We start from the raw sequence: 20,646 nt of genomic DNA on the forward strand, positions 1-20,646 counted from the left end.
TTTTGCAAATGTTGAAACTGACAAAGAATATATAAGCAGCTCATACGACTTAATAAGAAAAAAACAAATAACCCAATCCAAAAATGGGCAGAAGACCTAAACAAGCAATTCTCCAAGGAAGACATACAAATGATCAATAGGCACATGAAAAAATGCTCAATATCACTAACAGAGAAATGCAAATCAAAACTAAAATGAGGTATCACCTCACACCAGTCAGAATGGCCATCATTCAAAAGTCCACAAATGACAAATGCTGGAGAGGCTGTGAAGAAAAGGGAACCCTCCTACACTGCTGGTGGGAATGCAGTTTGGTGCAGCCACTGTAGAAAACAGTATGGAGATTCCTCAAAAGACTAGGAATAGACTTACCGTATGACCCAGTAATCCTGCTCCTAGGCATATATCCAGAAAGAACCCTACTTCAAAAAGACACCTGCACCCCAATGTTCACAGCAGCACTATTTACAATATCCAAGACATGGAAACAGCCATAATGTCCATCAACAGATGACTGGATAAAGAAGGTGTGGTATATTTATACAATGGAATACTATTCAGTCATTAAAACCGACAACATAATGCCATTTGCAGCAACACGGATGCTCCTGGAGAATGTCATTCTAAGTGAAGTAAGCCAGAAAGAGAAAGAAAAATACCATATGAGATCGCTTATATGTGGAATCTTAAAAAAAAAAAAAGAGAATATAAATACAAAACAGAAACAGACTCATAGATGTAGAATACAAACTTGTGGTTGCCGGAGGGAGTGGGGTGGGAAGGGACAGACTGGGAGTTCAAAATTTATAGATACTGACAGGCATATATAGAATAGATAAACAAGATTATACTGTATAGCACAGGGAAATACATACAAGATCTTGTGGTAGCTCACAGCAAAAAAACTATGACAATGAATATATGTATGTTCATGTATAACTGAAAAATTGTGCTCTACAATGGAATTCAACACAGCATTGTAAAATGACTATAACTCAATAAAAAAAGGTTTACAAAATAAGAACCCAGATATGAAGTTTTTTATTCTTTAAAAATAGGCTTTTTAAGTGGGCGGGCTAGAAAGGAACAAGATGATACAGGGGTGGGTTAACTTGCCTTCTGAATGTCTCAAACTTCATATGGTCCAAAATGGACCTTCCATCCCTAAACTTGTTTATCCTTCTGTGGTCTTTCTCTGTGATTGGCTCTACAGCAGGACCAAATGACCTCACTGGTTACCAAAATCCCACCATTTCCATATCTTAAATGTCTCCGTCCCATCTCCTCTGCCATGGCTTTAATTCAGTTCTTTCCCATCTCTTTTCCTGCCCATCTTCTCACTTCTCCAGCTCATGTTCCCCTCTCCACGCTGCAGCTGGGACCATCTCTCTGAAATGACAATTTGAGCGTATCAGCTAAGTGCTCAAAATCTCTCAGAAGCTTTTTATTTCCCAGAAGAAAAGGACTTTGCTACTAGAATGACCCAGAAAGCCCTTTGTGAGCTAACTGTCTCCTCCCTCTGTTTCACCTCTTGTTATTATCTGCTCTTGGCACTGTGTTTCAGAAATACTTAACCAACTGTAATCTTCCAAATCTTTCATTTTGTTTCTTGCCTCCATGCCTTTGAATGCTCAGAATGTTTCTCCATTTTTGTGTAAACGCCTACTTATCTTTCAAAATCCTACTAAGGCATCACTCTGCCTCTTTAAACCTTTTTCTGTATGATGAATCTTCTTATTTTATTGTATTACTCTGTATTATGAATAAATGATGGTTCATTTGTGTATGTTTTTCCTTAGATTTAAAAATTATCTGACATGGTTTCTAGTAATTGAATGGAATATGGTGAACAATTTTTATGAAATCACTACTGCAGAAAAAGTACCTGAGAGCTTAATCCTAAATCATGTTGCCTAGAAGGTGACATTACTGGACTTGGAAGCCAAGCATAGCCTCATGCTTAGGGGTACATTACATCTCAGATTGTACCATGCAACATACTAGATAAGAGTGAGTTTACAGAAATATTTGTAAATAGCTGCCTAACAGGTGCTCATAATTTCATTGGTAATACAAAACTAACACTTCATGTATAGTTATTAATATGCTAATCACTTAATGACTTTCCTTGTATTTTTCATGAAACTCAAACAATTGTATGTAGACCTGTGGCTTATTAGCACATCCCCACTGACAGTACTTATTATTATTGTTTTAATCCATTATGTTTAGCTCTAGTCTTTGAAGCACTTACAATGGCTGTTTCTCACTTTTTGTCTTTTCAAGTTCAACATTCCTATGCCTTTATTGTATTGAAGTATTTCCTCATTCCCTACTGGTGGACATTCATCAGAGTCACAATTTTACAGTTGGATGGAATTGTTAGAACATGATCTGATTCCTTTTTTTTTTTTTTTTTTAATAACAGAGCAAACTGAGAAACAGAGAAGTGTTTTGTGTGACCTTGCTCAGCTGGTTGGTGGCCGAGCCAAGACCACCTGGTCTTGAGACCTCCTTCCAAACCGGTGTCCTTGCCCCCACCCTGGTGGTCTCCTCTGATTGACTTCTTCACAGCTCTCTCCCTTCCTCCAACCTCTTTCAGAGAAATCAGTTCAGTTCTTCAGACAGTATCTGTTCTTCCTGTTTCCTCTAGGCTTCTGGGAATTATGAGGGAAAAAGTTGGTCCTTACTGAATTTTCTGTTTCCTATGCTAGATCTCATCATTTCATATTACTTCTCCAAAAGTTGAAATGCTACTTTTATTTTAAAATTCCTGTGACTTGGATAAGGTTTTTTGCTCTCCCCTTATTTGATTTGATGGTTTTTCTATATCTTTACTGAGTATATTTTATGATTATTTAGACATCCTGTTTTTTATTTGTCTGGGTTAAAATATGTGATCCTTTTCATTTTTCTGTCCTTCACATTTTCCTTAATGAAAAGCATTCCAAAATTTCAGTTAGTACATACCATTTCCTTATAAAATTCTATGGGTTACTTTGTATATTAATGCTCTTCAGTTAAAAGAAGAACTCCTTTGACAGAAATCTTGAATATCAGGGTCAGAAGACTCATGATCCAAGCTAATTTCCAAAGCTTCCATTCCCTTTAAAACACCCCCACTCTGTGTTAAGCCTTTGCTTGAAGACATCCAAAGATAGGGAACTCAGTATTTTGAAGAAATTCCAACTGTCTCTGGACACTCTATCTTTTAAAATCTTCTTTTCAATCCAGTTGAATCATTCTCTCTCAGTAATATAATTCTGATTTCAGAGCCATTAAAAACAACTCTTGTTCGACTTTCAGCCAGCTGATCGTGTGTTTGAAAGCAGCTTTCATTTCCCCCCGTGCCTGTTCTTCCTCAGGCTAAAAGTTCCATTTCCTCCAAACTGCAGTCCAATACTTCGGTTTTAAATTCCCCCATCTTCCTGATTGCCTGTTACAGGCCCAGGGCTGCCTGCTGTTCCCCAGGTGTACTCTGTACTCTGACCAGAGGGGCAGGGGTCCCCATATCCCTGATCTAATATGGCCACGCCTTTCATGAGTGGCTCGTTCCTGCCCATTCGCACCGAGTGGCTTGTTACGGGGTGAGTTGTGTTCCCCTCAAAAGAAAGGTTGAAGTTCTAACCCCTCATACCTCAGAATGTGGAATTGTTTGTAAAACAGGATTTTACAGAGGTAATTTAGTAAAACAAGCTTATTAGGGCGGGCCCTAATCCAACGTGACTGGTATCCTTATGAAAAGGGGAAATTAGGACACTGAGACAGACACGCACAGCGGGGAGATGATGTGTAGACAAGGGGAGAAGATGGCCATGGGACTGCAGTGATGTATCCACAAGCCAGGGAACGCTAAGGATTTTTGGCAAACACCAGAAGCTACCAGGTATGAGGAAAGATTCTCCCTTAGAGCCATCAGAGAGAGCCTGCCCTGCCAACACCTTGATTTCAGATTTCTGGCTTCCAGAACTGAGAGACAGCACATTTCTGCTGTTCTAAATCACTCAGTTCTTGTTCCATGGTTACGGCAGTCCTGGGAAGATGACATACTGTCCTTTCACCAAAGCTCCCTGCTTTTTACTCCCCGTTCTGTAATCTTTCTTTCCCTTTTCTCGAACAAAATTCTGGCAATCCATGTAAAATTAAAAAAAAAAACCTCTTTATTTTGTTTCATTTTTGTTTGACTTGGCTCATTGTTTAAGCCAGTTGAGATCTTTTATGTCCTGTTTCCATCACGTGGGTATTTAATATGTCTCAGCTTAGAATCTTCTACTAGAGTGGCTCGTAGTCCCTATTCAAATCACTGGTAAAAGCACTGAATGAGATACAACAGATGCTCCTGGAATTCCCTTTTGGTCAACACTTTTTTTTTTTTTTTTTACCACAGTTGTTCAACCTGTTTTAAACCCAAATAACTTCCTTGATCCAATTTATAATTCTCTGTTTTGAATACAAGACAAAATACTATAAAAGACAATGTCTAACATCTTGCTGCAATCATGATATGTCATTTTATATCATTCTTTCTTGCCAATTTAGTAGCTCTACCGACAATTAGTTTAATCTGGGATGATTTATTCCTTATTATCCCTACTTTTCTTTTCATTTTGAACTTGATTTTCTAAGTCAACTTAAATCAAGTTTTTAATAATTCAGTCAATAATCTTGCCTGAAACACTTATCAAATCTTTTGGTTTGTTTTGTGGAATCTATCTCTCCTCTTTGGAAATGTGAACCACAGTGGTTCCTCTTCTGTTTTCTCTGGCTCTTCAAAAATTCAATTCAGAGAACTCATTTCATCCCCCACGCTCTCCCAAAATATTCATCCAACCCAGCCCTCCTGAAATATTCATATGTATTTTGTCCAGATCATAAGACTTGAGTTCTTTTATAATTACACTCCTATAATCTCTACATTTATCTTGGTTTTGGTTCTCTCTTATCTTTATTTCTTCTAAGCTTTCTGAAGATTGTTCTTCTTGACAGAGAAGATGAAAGACATGAGTTTCAACTAAAGTCCTATGCATATATAAACATCTGATAATAATTACATCTTAAAGTTCTTACACAGTAGAACAGTAAAAGCATTTTGATACATACTCCATTCTGTAGGTGAGCAGCTATCATTATTACATATGATTTCTTGAATTTTTACCTGACACAAGGATCAATCACTGAATATTTTCTCTAAGCATCTTTTTCTCTAGGTTGACTACAATTTCTCTTGCCAAGAAATAATGAATTTGTTTCTACTTGATAAAGTTTCAGAATATCCTGGAACAGCCTCGTGCATTTCAACTAGATAATTTTAGAAGAGAGCAGAAATAGACTTTTCTTCAAAGAAGACATACATGTGCCAATAGGCACATGAAAATATGCTAAATATCACTAATTATTAGATAAATGCAAATCAAAACTACAATGAGATATCACCTCACACCAGTCAGAATGGCCATCATCAAAAAGCCTACAAATAATTAATGCTGGAGAGGGTGTGGAGAAAAGGGAATCCTCCTACACTATTAGTAGAAATGTACATTGGTGCAGCCACTATAGAGAACAGTATAGAGGTCCCTTACTGTCCCAGCATATGATCCAGCAATCCCATTCCTAGGCATGTATCCAGTGGAAACATTAATTCAAAAAATACATGCCCCTCACTGTTTATAGCAGCACTATTTACAATAGCCAAGACACGGAAGCCACCTGAATGCCCATTGACAGATGAAAAGATAAAGAAGAAGTGGTGTATATATATATTATATATATAACAGAATATTACTCAGCCATAAAAAAGAATAAAATAATGCCATTTGCAGCAACATAGATGGACTTAGAGATGATCATATGAAGAGAAGTAAGTCAGACAGAGAAAGAAATATCATATGATATCACTTATATGTGGAATCTAAGAAAAATGATAGAAATAAACTTATTTACAAACTAGAAATAGAGTCAACAGACATAGAAAACAAATTATGGTTACCGAAGGGGAAAGGGGTAGAAAGGAGGGATAAATTAGGAGTTTGGGATTAACATTTACAAACTACTATATACAAAACAGATAAACAGCAAGGTTATATTGTATAGCACAGGGAACTACAGTCAATGTTTTGTGATAACCTATAATGGAAAAGAATCTGGAAAAGGATATAAACATATAACTGAATCACTTTGCCTTACACCTGAAACTAACACAACATTGTAAATCAACTACATTTCAATTAAAAAACAAACTAACAAGAAGGCAGAATGTAGGTCAATACCAAAATATGAGTTATATGCATTGTTTATAAGACTGCATACCACACTAGATAAAGTGAATTTCATATATAATATGACAAAATACCCAGGGCTTAACTGTTTAAGGAGCATCACATAAAATTTGAGTTGACTTAGGAAATCAAGTTCAAAATAGACACTTTGTCAATGGCAAGGCATCTATAAGAGGCCCTGGACCCAGGAGTAGAGTGTCCTTATCATATTTCGGAAATTATTAGCCAGGTCTGCCTGTTACTTCAAGTAGGACCTGAGAGCCAGAGGATGAAATCCTGACACTAGGCTGTTCCCCACTGGAGCTGCAGTTGAGGAAGTAGGGAACAGTACAGAGGGTGGGTGGGAAGATGCAGTCCTCAAACACTCTTCAGGCAAATGGCTGGTGTCGGTACCAGGGAACCCAGACCAAGTCATGCTTTAAGTCAATAAATGTATATTACACAGCTACTTTGTGCCAGACGCTATGCTAATTGTGGGCAATCTAGGTAGGCAGTCTGTAATGCAGTCACTTGGCTGGTGTTTAGCGTCAGATCTTTATTCCCCGAGACGCAGTCTTGGAAAGATAAAGGCACGACCATAGACCATTCAGGGGAGCTAGGATCCCAGGAGGGTATCAGAGTAACTACTGAAGCGGTCACATGGGGGGAGCTCCGGAAGTGGAGCTCAGCGGCAGGATGTTAGCAGATGAGCAAGGATGTGGCTTAAGCAGCACGGCAGACACTTAGGGGTCAGCCTTCCATTCCCATAGCCCAAGTTTGACTGTGACTAGCGTGCTGGGCAGAGCGTCTGTATATTAATTCTGGCCAGACTGGATGAAGGTGCCATGTGGTAGGAAAGACAAGATGACGAGGGAGGTCAGGGTTGTTTCTGGATTTCTTCACCTAGGAAATGGGGCAGAATTGAGCCTGTTGGTGTTTTCTAAGTCACTATGGATTATTTAAATTATTTCTCTTGCATCTGTTAGCATCAAATTGTGGGCTAGGCGGCTCATTGCTACTCATTAGAGTTGTGTATTCCATAGATCCTTCCAGGAGACTCTAGAACTAGGGGATAAATCAAAAGAGGTAACATTTGGCGCACAGAAAACTCAGCAAGATGTTAACCTTTGGAAATGCAGGCACCCAATAAAACTCTGAAGTTGCCTCATGATGTCCCCAATCCTATGATCACAGTTATTCCTAGACCCCTTTCCTATTGACCAGGAGCCCGCTGGCCTGGACCAGCCTTTGAGTATTGATATAACTTGTGATTATTTTAAAATTTCTTTTATTGTCACAAACTTGGCTAAAGGGCATAAAAAAAAAATCATTCACTGGGCTCTCCCTTTATGCAGATGGTCTGTCATTTGAATAACAAACACCATTTTCCTCTGAAGAACTATCTCAGAACACATGTGATAGGCAGAACTACACTTTCTCCAGTACGTGAGATTGCTTTAGTAGCTGTCAGACATCTCCCAAAGATCTGGTGAGATAGATTTATTTTTGAACATCTTGGTAATGATAGTAAATTGTGCCATTTTTCTTATCATTTTTTGCTAACAGACTTCTTGATTAATCTGATGTTGCTGTCAGAAATAGACTTCACATCCTCTTAAGAATGAAAACTTCATGGACCCTTTATTGACGGCCTTTTATGATTTTTCTGTAGTTAACACACAATCCATGTGCTTTTAAACATCCTTTTAAGTAAATAGGAGATTGGAAAACAGTCCACAGCACATCATTTTGTACTGTAAATGTGGGGTGGGTGTTTATCCTTTAATAAAGGGGAACGTTCTTTCAAATAACACGAAGGACAACATTACTGTTGGTTCTAAACAAAAGCTCTAAAAGCCCTACCACCCTCCCGTCTTTTTTCCCTCTCTTCTCCTTCCTCCCTTTCTCCTTTCTATGCTTCAGTAACTATTTATTAAGGGGCAATTCTGACTGCGTTGGTCACTGAACTCTGTCCTCAAGGGGCTTACGCTTAAGTGGGAGAGGCAGTTGCTAAACCACTAATTATGAAAACTAATTTATAAGAAATTCTGCCTCTTGCTTGTTACCAACTGGGTTTTTCTCACTGATGCTCTGAAGTCCCTTGCTCTGTGACCTTTGCTGGGACCGTCTAATAAATCCTTTAGCTGTTGGTTGGAGGAAGTCACAAACCAAACTGATTAAACCTCCTCCAATTCACAAAGCCCTCTGCCACCACCTGGGACCCTCGCGCTAAGAACTTGGTATTATGTCTCATAAATGTGTTTCTAAGGCTGCTCTTCCTAAACCTTTCCCACTATCCTTAATCATCAATCCATCACTCTGTACCATCTCCTACCCTCTTCTTTCATGAGATGTCAAGGACAACATAATTCTTCAGTTCAGAATTTCTGTATCCAGTTCAAGATTGATGCTCCAAAAATCTATTAATTCTTATATAACAGACTGTCTCCTTTCTCCCTCTCTTAGAATAAGTCTCACTTTTTACTTTCTGAGGTTTGCTCTCTCTATCCCATGTCCTCTGATCTTCTTTGGACATTTGTTTCCATAAACCATGCTCTCTCCTCTGACTTTGATTTTTATCACCCTTTAATTGTTTTTTCTCCACAACCTCTACAGAGGCTCGAATCTCCTTAAAAACAAGAGGCAAAAGCAGACAATGGTGACATCAAAAACCATTAAGACAGAACTAAAAACAAAAACAAAAACAAAAACCCTGCTAACTTCTTGTGCTATTTATTAGTTTATCTCATTGTTTCCCTTCAGAACAGTTCAGCTTGCATTGTTTGCTTCCGTTCCTTACCACTCACTTTGTAACTTCCTCCCTGACCTCGTAATTAGCAATATTTTTCCTTGGAAGGTAATACTGAATGACTGACAACCCACTGACTAATTCACTTATTTAAGATACAATCACTTGGTTACTTTTCTCTGTTTTGCACTATGGGAGGTTGAGGGTAAGGCTCCCATCCATGCCTTTGGAGGACATTTGGCCTGCAGTGTAACTATTAGAACAGATGTGGCACGTACAAGATACGGTGACTCCCAGATAGTGTAGCCTTTTCATTTATTTCTGCTGAAGAAGACGGTGTTGAATATTCTGCTCTTTTTGCACACTGACTTACAGATTCTGTGGTGTTGCACTAGGTTTGTTCTGACCTCTTGGAGGCACTCCTTCTGTGTTTCTTTCGTGGGTGGTTAGACCTCTCCACCAGTTTTTGTCCCTTATAGGTAGATACAGCCTCCATTCCTGTATGTGATTCTTTTGCTACATTGCCGGCCATGGCTCTGTTAACTGCAGCAGAAGGATGAAGACTGGGAAGAATTGACACCTTAAATTATACATTTTCACCGAGCACCAGGCTCCAAGGGACAGATCCAGCAGTAAGTAGACCATGGGGAAAAGTCCAGCCAGGCAAGTACAGAGTGGTATACAGAGAGAGGGCAGGCGCTTAGGCAACACACAGCATCAAGAGATGTTACACATTAGGACATGAAGCTCTTGAGAATTAAGGCCCTTATTAGCTCTCCTGAACTATCTCGATCACCTCCACGCTCTATTCTCTATACTAACTCCAGGTTTGTCTTGATAAAACAGAGCTAATCATGTCATTGTCTTTTTTTTTTTTAAATTATGTCACTGACTTTTTTTAAAATCATGTCATTGCCTTTTTTTTTTTTTAAATCATGTCACTGTCTTTTAAAAACACCTTCAGTAACTCCTAGCATTCAAGACCCCCTGCGATTTGGTGTTTTAAGTCTCATTTCTCCATTCTCCCTACTTGGGATCATGTTCTTTAACTAAACTGTCCTACTTGCTAGTTCATGAAAACACTCCATGGTGTTTTCCTCTTTGTCTTTGCTTTTCCAATGGCTCTTCTTCATATGACCTCCCTCCCTTCTCTTCTCTTCTCCCTTTCTATCCCTAGCTATTTTATCCTTTAAAATTAGCCAAATACGCTCTTCCAAAAAGTTCTTGATCTTATCACCCAGAGGAGGACTGCATCATTCTCCAAGTTCCTGATGCTAATTTTTAAATATTTCTTTTGACATTTGCTGCAATAAAAAGCACAATAGGATATTTGTGTGTTCATCTTTCTTATTAGTCTGAACTTCTTGAAGGAAGAAGCCACGTTATAAACATCTTTGTCTATATTTTCAGTTCCCAAGATAGTGTTTTGCACATTGAGAGTGCTCAGCAGATGTATGTTGAGTGATCCCTTAAATTGTGCTCCAAAGGACAGCTGACATTATTAGTTTGTTCTTAATTCATATAGAATTATATTTCTCTCTGGAAATAAATGATCCAAAAGTCTGTGTTTTCAATTTGTATTAAGCATATGATCCAGTGAATGACAAGCTTCTCTGGGAAACATTAAACTGAGAATGCTATGTTCCATCTTTTCAATCATATCTGAATTTTCCATTAAGAAGGAAAAAATACTTTTAGAAGGTTGAGTAGGATGGTACTTTTGAAAAAGCTTTCCAACTGTATTAAGTTCAGATTAATTCAAGGAAATTCTCTGACTCTGAGCCCACACCTTTTTCATGCAGGGTCAACTGGAGCATTTTCATTCACTTCAAGCTCTTCCCCAGCCCTGTGATCTCTCAAAACCAATTTCAGAGGAGAAGTTCACCCAGATCATGGCTGTTGAGATGAACAGTGGGGCAGAAGGCAGTATGTGCAGTAGTGGTGCATCAAATGTCCTGGAGGAGAAGTAATTCAGTAACAAGGACCTGGGGAGGACCAGGTGTAACCGTGAGGGAGGAGGGATCAACAGCAGCCCAGAATATTAGATTTCTTGATTCAGGGATGTGCAGCTGAGTTATCATTGCTAGACTCCCCCCAAAAAAGAGCTGGAGACACAGTGGAAAGCCAAGGTAAATAGTTCTTGGCTGGTCATCTCATGCTCCCATCTTTCATGGGCATTAAACAGACATAAACGATCAGTGAACTGAAAAGAAGAGAATTCTGAAGTCATAGCAAGTACTTGCAGAATCTCAGCCTTAAAGTGAAGGAAATTGTCCTCTGCTGCCCTGTCCATCTTAACAGCCTTGACCGGACTAAACTCTCTCCTCTCAAATTAGTTTTTAGAGATCACAGGACTCACAGCTGCTGTTTGGTTTCCCAAGTTTGGGCCAGTATGCCCTCCATAATGTCTGCCATCTGCTCTCTCTGGGTGAGCATCAGCTCTGTCAGTGTGGTCCTCTCCATAGCTTTGGGCTGCCTTCTTCTTTTTTGGCTATTACATTGGAAACTTCAACCAGAGAAGTTCACTTCTCTTTGGGAAACTTACGATATGTAATATCAGCTGGCTTCTCCCATTACAGATTTACATTATTTTGCTTCCACACTTTTCAAATTCACTGTTCCCCTATCAAAAACCCAAACCAAGGAGGGAGGGTATAGCTTAGTGGTAGAGGGCTTATTTAGCATGCACGAGGTCCTGGGTTCAGTACCTCCATCAAAAAAAAAAAAAAAAAAGTCAAATTAGATAAGCTTAAAAAATAAATAAAATTCTTAAAAAAGTAAATATAAAAAAACCTTAAAAAATCCAGACCAGCTGTTTCAAAACTTCACTCCTATAGACTCACAACCTAGGATACCTAATATTTCATAAATACAAAATGTAATCTATTGCAAATTCACAGACACTATTTATTATTTAGTTATTATTTCTTGGCTCGCTGAACTGTACCAGGTGTCTCCTCACTTAAACTCCACCTTCCATTTATACCATTTAAAGCAACTGTTTCCTAAAGTTTCAGGCAAGGAGGTATACTTTCTACTCCAGAACATTAATTTTTAATTTTCACTGAAGTTCTATTGTTTTGCACACTCACACACATATGCATATACATACACCCTTATTACATCTCTAGTCCTATTAAACTTCACTCACTCCCAATTTCCTATCATCATGATGATTACAGCTTCTAAGCCAAACAGCTGGACATGTTATCTGATAAATGATTTATCATTTCCAGAGCAGGATATAAAGTTTAGATCGAAAATGGGGGAATTTCTAGTCATTTTTATGGTTATATCCACAGCCAATCAGGATATCTGAAATTTATCTAAGGCTGGAAAACCTGACATATGAAATAATCACATGACTTTCTTTTTTTGCTCTGATAGATATTTTGACCCTTGACTGTATTCTGTTCCGATCTTCTAGAATCTAAAACTTTGCCCTTTGGGAGTGCATATGTCATGTTTTATATTCCTTTTAATTTCTTTAAAAATTTTTTTCTGGACAACTAGATGTATAAAGCCAATCATAGTGTAGGTCTCCACTACCAAATGAATTACTTAAAGACAGTTTATTAAATATAACAAGAAATCTTGTTCTTTGCCAGGCATTTGTGCAATACAGCGAGTGATTCTTTTTCTCACGTTAGCCTTTTAAGCTTCTTTATTAGGTTTCGACTGCTTCTGTAACAAATTCCTACAAACTTAGTGGCTTAAAGCAATACACATTTATTAACTTAGAGTTCTGTGGGTGAGAGTCTCACACAGGTCTCATCAAGCGAAAATCAAAGCTTTGACAGGGAGGCATTCATTTCTAGAGACTCCTGGGGAATCTTCTTATGTGCCTTTTCCAACTTCCAGGGGTTCCCCCTCCCCTGGCTTGTCAGCCCTTCCTCCACCTCAAAGGCAGCAATGCTGCATCTCTCTGACCACTATTCTCTGCTCATGTCTCCCTTTTACTGATCATAGCTGGCAGTTTTTCCACTTTTAAGAACTCATGCGATTAGATTGGGCTCCCTTGGGAAGTCCGAGATAACCTCCTTACTGCAAGTTCCAGCCACTTAAATAAATCAACTGCAAATTATTTCAGATGCAAATTATTCACATCTGCAAAGTCCTTTTATGCTAGCTAAAGTAACATATTCACGGACTGCCTTTTTTTTTTTTTTTTTGCCTACCACAGCATCTTTAGATCTACCTAATTCTTAGTAATTTTGTCAGAATCGATATTGGTCCTAATAACTTTTTTTATTCACTACTAAGTTTCTTTTAAAAATTACTATTTTTTAAATTGAGGTGTAGTTGATTTGCAATATTATATAAGCTTCAGGTGTACAACATAGTGATTCACAATTTTTAAAGGTTATACTCCATTTATAGTTATTATAAAATATTGCCTATTCTCCACGTTGTACAATATATCTTTGTAGCTTATTTATTTTATACATAGTAGTTTGTACCTCTTAATCCCCTACCCCTATCTTGCGCCTCCCTTCTTCCCTCTCCCTACTGGTAACCACTAGATTGCTCTCTATAGCTGAGAGTTTGTTTCTTTTTCGTTATATTCACTAGTTTGTTTTTGTTTTTAGATTCCACATGTAAGTGATAACATACAGTATTTGTCTTTCTCTGGATGACTTCTTTCACTTAACATAATGCCATTCACATTGTCGCAAATGAAAAAATGTCATTCTTTTTTATGGCTGAGTAATATTCCACTGTAACTACTAAGTTTCTTGATGGTGTTATCTTTCTCACAACTCTTTGCAAATGTGAACATCAGTAATAATCTGTTTAAGAAGCATATTACCCATTTAGGGTTGAGTCTCCAAGTTAGAAACTACCTTAAAATCTTTTACCATGGAGTACAAATTGGCAGTCCAAGTACAGAATTTAGCTCTCAGGTTTGTTTTATTTGATCTGCATCATGTTATAGACATGTCTAACTTCAAATAGCTTCAGGCAGGCACATTCTCTAATCTCCATGATAGTCCTCACCATCTTCTACTGTCTGTACCCAAACTATTTCATTCATGCTGATGAATTACTACCTTGTTCCTAAAGATATCTGAGTTTGTGACATCTAATCCAGTCAGTGTACTAAGCTATAAAGTTATCACCAGTACCTTAAGTTGGTTATCATAACTTCTGAGCATTTCCAGTCATAGGGGTCTTATGTTGCAGAACAGATTATTCCATTTATGAATAACTATTTGAAAATATTTTTCTACCTATTCATCTTGACTCTGTGTTACACAAAATAAGTCCAATTTTCTGTTTTTCATGGACCTCTTGAATAATTATAATGATCAAACCTCCTAATTCTTTTCTTTTCCATTATAAATATTTTCTATTCAGTTAATTTTTTCATTTGATGTAGTTCTCAAACATTTCAAGTTTTTCAATCTCCTTCTTGTAATGTCGTGACCAGAATAGTGATAATACTCCAGATGTGGTCTGATCAGTATCAGGTACCATAGACCTAATTTTTTTTTGCATACTTTTATTAACCCAGTTATGATTACCTTCACTCTGACAGCTTATAAAACACTTTAGGCTCATATTATACCTGCATTCAATTAAAACATCAAGGTCTTTTTTTCCTTCAAGATCTTTTGTTGCAGGAATGTCTGACACTGTATTTCCCCTCAAATCTAATTTTGGTTCATTCATCAGGCAGCAAACACTTATTGAGCACTGGCTGCATGCATGACATTGTGCTTAGTGCTAGAAGGTATAAAGAAGAATACCATATAGAGGAGGTGTTCATAGTTTCATGACGGAGAGAGACTGATGCCTATTTCTGGTCCAGAGTGAGCAATGCAGCAGGAGAGGTATCTGTAAGGTGGACTTCCACCCAATTAAAGAGAAGCAAGTGCTTGCCAGTGTGCTAAGGACTTTAAGTAGAAGTACTTAGTCATTGAATATTTTGGGTTGGAGCTGATGAGAGTTCTGGGCTGAAGTGAATGATTGGGAGCATAGCAGACGTGTCATTTTGCATCCACTTGTTCACTGTTTCTCCTTTTGCCCTGGGGGTGTGAACCTTTTCCCCTTGGATACAGCCAAGTTTGGATCACCAATCACCATATTCTATTCTTGTCTTCTCTACCAATGGGGTTGGCATGTGTCCCAGCCAGACCAATATGATGCTCCCTCTCTGGAATTTCAGTCTTGACCAAGTTCCTAAAACAATTGGCAGCAACTTCATTCAGTGGCTGGGCCTTGAGGCTGCACCTCTGTACTTACAACCTTGGGGCTGCGATGTATCTAGAACTCTCCCATTTTAAGCCCAATTCTCCAGCTTTCCTTTCAATTATGGGAATTACTTCTTAGCCTTGTCACAAATTCCTTTCCAGTTTAAGTTGTCAAACCCAGTTTCCATTGCTTGTACCCATATAATCCAATTATATAGCTTACTCTACAGGGTTATATTAGCTTAATTTAGTAGTTAATGCTATACTAGATTGGAATTCTAGTTAATGCTAAAACTAGATTGGAAACTCTTAAGAGCACAAACTCTGGATTTGGTTTCCTGAGTTTAAATGATAGCTTTTTCACTAATTCCTTTAGCAAACTTAAAGCAAAGTACTTTATTTTTGTGAACTTCAGTGTTCATATCTGTAGCATGGCGTTTCTAATAATTCCACCTACTTAGTCCTTGGTTTTAATAATGAAGGCGAGAACGCACATCAAACACTCCACATGGTGACTGGAACACACAAAGTGCTCAGTGAATGTTAGAGTCAGGGTGGGGATTAAATGTGTCTAGAGATAGTGAGGATATGAGTATTGAGAGATCAGAGTAGGGAGGAAAGGAACAGCAAAGAGTGAAGTCACGTAGTCAGAGGGGATGAAAATTCCACTTAGAATAGAGGCAAACGCTACAAAGAAATCAAATAAGATAAGGCTAAACATGACAATTGTTAGCAACAACAACAACAAAACCAAACAACACAATTCAAAAATGGGTAAAGGGACTAATTAAATATTTCTCCAAAGGATATATACAATTGGCCACTAACCACATGGAAGGCTGTCCAGCATCACTCATTATCCACAGAGGAATGCAAATCAAAACTACAATAAGAACACTTCACCCCCACCAGGATGGCTCCTATCCAAAAAAAAGAAAATAACAAATGTTGGCGAGGATGTGGAGAAACTGGAACTTGTATGTGTTGGTGGTCTGAATTAAACAGCGAAGCGAAAACAGTTTGGCAGTTTCTAAAAGAGTTAAACATAGAATGACCTCATGATCTAGCAACTCCGCTTCTGGGTATGTACCCCAGAGAACTGAAAGTGGAACAAACAGATACTCATGTACCAGTGTTCATGGCAGCACTAGTCACAATAGTCAAAAAGTAGAAACAACTCAAGTGTCCATCAACCAACAAATGGATAAACAAAATGTGTTTATCACAAGTTTACAGTGTGCCATTATATACATATAATGGAATATTATCCAGTCTTGAAAAGGAATGGCATTCTTATACCTGCTACAACATGGATATACCTTGAAAACCTTATGCTAAGTGAAATAAACCAGACACAAAAGAACAAATACTGTATGACTGTACTCATATGAACTATTAGAATAGCTAAATTCATAGAGACAGAAAGTGGAATAGCAGTTAGCAGGGGCTAAGGTCAGGGAAAATGGGGAGTTATTGTGTAACGAATAGAGTTTCTGTTTGTGATGATGAAAATGTTCTGGAAATGGATAATGATGATACTTGCACAAAGTTGTGAATGAACTTAATGCCACAGAAGTGTACCCTTAAATATGATCATGATTAAAATGGCAAATTTTATGTTATACATATTTACCACAATAAAAAAAATACATGCAAAAATGACCATCGTGTGCTAAGATGTCACAGAGGAACTTTTTTGGTCAGTTTCAGGATGTAAGGTCAAGAATCACCAGTTTACACTGTGCTATGGGGAAAATGGGAAGCGAGGACTTAGAGTCATCAAGAATAGCCTCCTCTGGGAGAGGGTAGAGCTCAGTTGTAGAGTGCGTGCTTAGCACGCACGAAGTTGTGGGTTCGAACCCCAGAACTTACATTTAAATAAAAATAAATAGATAGATAGATAAATAAATAAATAAATAAATAAATAAATAAATAAATAAATAACCTAATTACCCCCCCAAATAAAAAAGGGTGAATTAAAAAAAAAAGAAAAGAATAGCCTCCTCCAAAGAAGTTCGGTTGTAACGAGAAGCATGGCTTGGGTGACAGCTGCAGGGATAATGCAGAGTCAAGATAGAGTTTCTTGAAGATGAACTGAAATGTTTGGGCATATTTATGTGCTAAAGAGAAGCCAGGAGGAGGAGAGAGGTTTTCTATAGCAGAAAAAGGGAGTTGATAGAACAGACCCTGAAAAAGTAAAGAGGAAAATGGAGGGAAGGAAGTAAGGTTGAGTGGAAATGAATGTAACTTTGTAGATTGGGTGCAAGTTTGAGAAAGTTTACACAAAGAGCATTTATTTCTTCTGTGACATAGTGGACGCTGGCTGTCCATGAGAGTGGGGTTTGTGAAACTGAGGAGAGAGCTGGATGCTGGGCAGGATGGCTGAGAGGCTAAAAGAGGGGGTGATCAATGTAGTAAAAGGAATGCTGTTTGTTGTTGGGGGCGTGGGAAGTGAGAATCGTATTTTTTTATATGCTTGAATAATTTTTCTCCATTTACTGTCAGCAGCCTAGGGGAGGACTGGAGAAGGTAGATTATTGCGTTCACTCTGTATTTAGGATTTTTAGGGCAGGGACAGTGGGACACATAGATGAGGAATTTGAAATCCAGTTTTGGTGGGAGAATAGCTCATGTAGTTGGGGTCCAGGCTGACGAAAGAGAGAAATCAAGTGAGAAGGAAAACAGACTAGGTGTTGGTAGTTTTCACTGACTAAGCCATAGAATTCTGTTACCTCGCATGAAATAGATATGGGAAGACCACCTGGCCTTAGGAACCAGAGCTCTGCCTGGGCTCTAGATTCGGCTCTGCCACAAACCAGGTACATTGCACTGAACGAGTCATTTCATGCCACTGGGCTTCAGTTTCCTTAACTGGAAAATGGTTCTGGGATCAGAGGGTATCTGAATCCCCTTCCAGTTTTAATATTCTGGGACAGAGTTCAGGTGATTTGTCTGATGAGGAATTTTTACACACCTCTGGAGTAGGAAATTCTTGTGTGTAGACTTTTTTCTTAACATGCAAAATAGGAGTTCCTGTTCCAAAGAACTTGACCCCTTACACACTGTCAGGGGGAAGATGAAAACCATACGTCAGCCAATGATAACAAAACATCAGAGTTCAGGTGTCCAAGCCATCTACTCTACTGCGCTCATCAGTATGCCATCCCTGTGGTACGAGTCACCTCTGGAAATCCTCCTGCCTTCACTGGGGTACAATCCTGCATCCTGTCGGCTTTTCCCCTTACTTCTCTTTATCTCACTACCTGGCAGTGGTCCTTCCTCTAGCACGTTATTGAATAAATCAGAAGATATTTATCAAGGGCTCCATGAGGTGCCCTGCTCCGTGCAAGGACGTTGGGAATTCAAGACAGTTACGTCACAGGTGTTCCACCCTGTGAAACTTACATCCTTGGTTGGGAAGATAAAACCCGCGCACACAAAATTTTTAATGAATACCATATGAGACAATATATAATTAAGTGCTATCTTATAAATTACAGACAAACACTCTAGGGTTTCAGCAATAACAGGGCATCATAGATCTGCAGGGCAATGGGGTTTGAATGAAGTCTTGAACACTGGGTAAAATTTGGGGAGAAGGCTCTCTTGATCATAAACTGGCAGAATCAGACTTGACAGTGAGAAGGAGCCTACATTGGTCTTAGTCATTTTCTGCTTCTCTCTTCTTCTGTGAACCTAGAGCTCCTGCGTAGTCCCCTTGCTCAGGTCTGCATGGCCAAAGTCTTATCATCTGCTCCTAGCTCCTCATCCTTTATTCAGGTATCTGGATGGTGTATGCTGTTTACAACTGAACTGAAGCCCCTTTGTAGATTTGGGGGTGAGGTTGTGGAGTCAGTAGCTCAGATTGTTGGACTGCCTGTATCATCGGCTCTGTCAGATCCTCCCAGGGCTTTGCCATTTTATGTTTAAAACAGCTCCTTGTGGTCTTGCCAGCACACCTGTTAAGTGTTGCTAAGCATGCATTCCAAAGGAGCACTTCCCTTGCCCACACCTTTCCCATGTGGTGTATCATAGCACATTACAACAAGCTCATCTGGTCTGACTAGAGAAAAGATGGGAATGCCTTCCCACTGATGACAATGTGAAGATGGGTTTGAGCTGGGATTATAACCATGTAAGCAGCCAAATTCTCACCAGAAAGTGACTGGAGATGAATCCAGGACAATGGAGGACTTAGTGTAGCACAAACTGAAAATTCTCAGAATAGTTAAACTCCATGCTCCGATGTTGGGAGCTGTAAGGCTCAGACCACAATGAACTGAGATGACCATCACCTGACTGTTTCTGTCCTCCCTGATTTTTAATTTCCATAAAGTGTAGAATGTTTCAGGTGAAGAGTGAATCTATCTGCGCAGCCCTCTTTGGGATTCTGTGGCAGAATAGAAAAGAACTTGAGACAGTTCAAATTATGAAATTGATAGAGGCTGAAGTTACACATATGTGAAATGGTTTAAAGCTCAAGAGGAAGTCTATAAACCAGAGCAAACTTGTTTATAATAATAATGGTGAATATACATTGACCAGTTACTATGTGTGGCACTATCATACTATCCTAAGCTTACCAGAGCTAAGGGAGGTGTAGGATCAACAAAGGAAAGCCCTCTTGTGAAGCTGGCCCTTTACAATGCTATATTCGTTAATAATCTTTTCACCTGCCCTGCAGACTTATTCATCCTTCAGATCCAAAAGTAAATCTCACTCTCTCAGAGAAGACTTCCTTACTGTCTAGAACTATGCTGCCCAATAAAGATGCCACTAGCTGAATATTTAAATTTAAACCAATTAAAATTAAACAGAATGAAAATTGTAAAGCCTCAGTTGCACTAGCCGTATTTCAACTACTTAATAGCCGTATGTGGCTAGGGGCTATCATGTTGGACATATAGAGAATGTTTTGCAGGTAGAGAATGTTCTGTTGGACAGCATTGGCTAGACTACAGATATCCATAACACGTAGCTTCTTTCATAACAGTCAGTGTACTTGAATTACAGGTACAGCCTCTGTCTACCTTACTGACTGGATTTTATGTCCCACAGAGTAAAGACTCTCTATCTTCTTAATCATGGTACACTCATCATCCAGCACAGCATCCAGCATGTCTGGTATCTGATGCACAGTAATACTTTTGACCATTCACCAGGGCATGGGAAGAAATTAATAATACTGCTTGGGTGAGTCAGAAAATGTCTCCCAGAAAAGATAACTTTTGGATAAAATTTTGAAGGATGGATATGAGCTTGCCAGATAGAAAAGGGGACAGGCATCCAGGAAAACAGACCAGCATATTCAAAGAGACAGAATCACTATAGTCTATGTTTAAGGGAAAGATCAAGTAAGAGGTTTATGGTGGTTGGAGCAGAGCTTATGCACGTGGATTGTGGGAATGGCCTGGGAGTGGGTGCCTGGGAGTGGGTTTAGGTTGAAGAC

At 38.8% G+C, this 20,646-nt stretch overlaps 1 long non-coding RNA gene across 1 annotated transcript in view; it reads right to left on the minus strand.

Moving 5' to 3' along the window:
• Nucleotides 1-1,064: 1,064 nt before the first annotated feature.
• Nucleotides 1,065-20,646, minus strand: part of LOC105090102 (uncharacterized) — a 232,586-nt gene continuing 213,004 nt past the window's right edge. Inside the window, exon 4 of the long non-coding RNA XR_004138155.2 lies at nucleotides 1,065-1,389. This is a non-coding gene — a long non-coding RNA (uncharacterized LOC105090102). The remainder of the gene's footprint in view (nucleotides 1,390-20,646) is intronic.

This window comes from Camelus dromedarius, chromosome 6 (genome assembly GCF_036321535.1).
Source record: "Camelus dromedarius isolate mCamDro1 chromosome 6, mCamDro1.pat, whole genome shotgun sequence".
Classification (NCBI taxonomy): domain Eukaryota; kingdom Metazoa; phylum Chordata; class Mammalia; order Artiodactyla; family Camelidae; genus Camelus; species Camelus dromedarius.